The 2,023-nt window shown below is 45.4% G+C and overlaps 1 pseudogene; it reads left to right on the forward strand.

Moving 5' to 3' along the window:
- Window positions 1-232: 232 nt before the first annotated feature.
- LOC103242957 (L-lactate dehydrogenase B chain pseudogene) lies at window positions 233-1,789 on the forward strand (annotated as a pseudogene).
- The last annotated feature ends 234 nt before the right edge of the window (window positions 1,790-2,023 follow it).

The following is a 2,023-nucleotide window of genomic DNA, read 5'->3' on the forward strand; positions in this document are numbered from 1 at the left end:
ACAACCTGCACAACCTCGCACAGCGGCCTGTGGGAAGCCATAGAGATCCAAGTGGGAGATGTTGGCAAAAGGAGCCAACTACTTCTTGCTGGAGACAGGAATAGAGAGAGAATTCTTTGTAAGAGGTGAATATCAAGCTGGATGTTTAAGAATGAATGGGAGTTCACCAGGGGGAAAGGGAGGTCCAGCAGAGGCAACAGCCTGTCCTGGGACAGGGGTAGTGGTTCACTGGGAAGGAGGACGTGCCTTTCCCTTGCTCCCACCGCTATGCTGGCACCTGTCAAACCAAACGTAGCTTATCTGCCAACCAGAGGTCTCCGTGCCTGAACTGTGAGATGCTATAGGATCAGTGTCTTACTCATCATCTTCTACAGCCTACTGCCTCACCCAATGCCGATAACAGTAATAATGGTCAAGCCGGGTGCTCATGCCTGTAATCCCAGCACTTTGGGAGGCCGAGGCAGGCAGATCACTTGAGGTCGTGAGTTCAAGACCAGTCTGACCAACATGATGAAACCCTGTCTCTACTAAAATACAAAAATTAACCGGGCATGGTGGCGGGGGGCTGTAATCCCAGCTACTCAGGGACTGAGGCAGGAGGACTGCTTGAACCCAGGAGGCAGAGGTTGCAGTGAGCCGAGATCGCACCACTCCACTCCAGTCTGGGCAACAGAGCCAGACTCCATCTCAAAAAAAAAAAAAAAAAAAAAAAAAGGCAGCTGACATTGTCTTCTCTGCAAAGCTGTTACAGAGGTCTCCAGAGCCTTCTCTCTCCTGTGCAAAATGGTAACTCTTAAGGAAAAACTCATTGCACCAGTTACGGAAGAAGAGGCAACAGTCCCAAACAATAAGATCACTGTAGTGGGTGCTGGACAAGCTGGTATGGCATGTGCTATCAGCATTCTGGGAAAGTCTCTGGCTGATGAACTTGCTCTTGTGGATGTTTTGGAAGATAAGCTTAAAGGAGAAATGATGGAGCTGCAGCATGGGAGCTTATTTCTTCAGACGCTAAAATTATGGCAGATAAAGATTATTCTGTGACTGCCAATTCTAAGACTGTAGTGGTAACTGCAGGAGTCCATCAGCAAGAAGGGGAGAGTCGGCTCAATCTGGTGCAGAGAAATGTTAATGTCTTCAAATTCATTATTCCTCAGATCATCAAGTACAGTCCTGATTGCATCATAATTGTGGTTTCCAACCCGGTGGACATTCTTACATATGTTACCTGGAAACTAAGTGGATTATCCAAACACCGCGTGATTGGAAGTGGATGTAATCTGGATTCTGCTAGATTTCGCTACCTTGTGGCTGAAAAACTTGGCATTCATCCCAGCAGCTGCCATGGATGGATTTTGGGGGAACATGGCGACTCAAGTGTGGCTGTGTGGAGTGGCATGAATGTGGCAGGTGTTTCTCTCCAGGAATTGAATCCAGAAATGGGAACGGACAATGATAGTGAAAATTGGAAGTGCATAAGATGGTGGTTGAAAGTGCCTATGAAGTCATCAAGCTAAAAGGATATACCAACTGGGCTACTGGATTAAGTGTGGCTGATCTTATTGAATCCATGTTGAAAAATCTATCCAGGATTCATCCTGTGTCAACAATGGTAAAGGGGATGTATGGCATCGAGAATGAAGTCTTCCTGAGCCTTCCGTGTATCCTCAATGCCCAAGGATTAACCAGCGTTATCAACCAGAAGCTAAAGGATGATGAAGTTGCTCAGCTCAAGAAAAGTGCAGATACCCTGTGGGACATCCAGAAGGACCTAAAAGACCTGTGACTACTGGGCTCTAGGCTGTAGAAATTTAAAAACTACAATGTTATTAACTCTGAGCCTTTAGTTTTCATCCGTGTACATGGATCGCAGTTTGCTTTGATCTTCTTCAATATGTGAATTTGGGCTCACAGAATCAAAGCCTATGCTTGGTTTAATGCTTGCAGTATGAGCTCTTGAACAAATAAAATTAACTATTGTAGTGTGAAAAAAAAAAAAAAAAAAGTCAGCAGGTGGTAAATATTG

The sequence above is a fragment of the Chlorocebus sabaeus genome, chromosome 16 (genome assembly GCF_047675955.1).
Source record: "Chlorocebus sabaeus isolate Y175 chromosome 16, mChlSab1.0.hap1, whole genome shotgun sequence".
In the NCBI taxonomy this organism is placed as follows: Eukaryota; Metazoa; Chordata; class Mammalia; order Primates; family Cercopithecidae; genus Chlorocebus; species Chlorocebus sabaeus.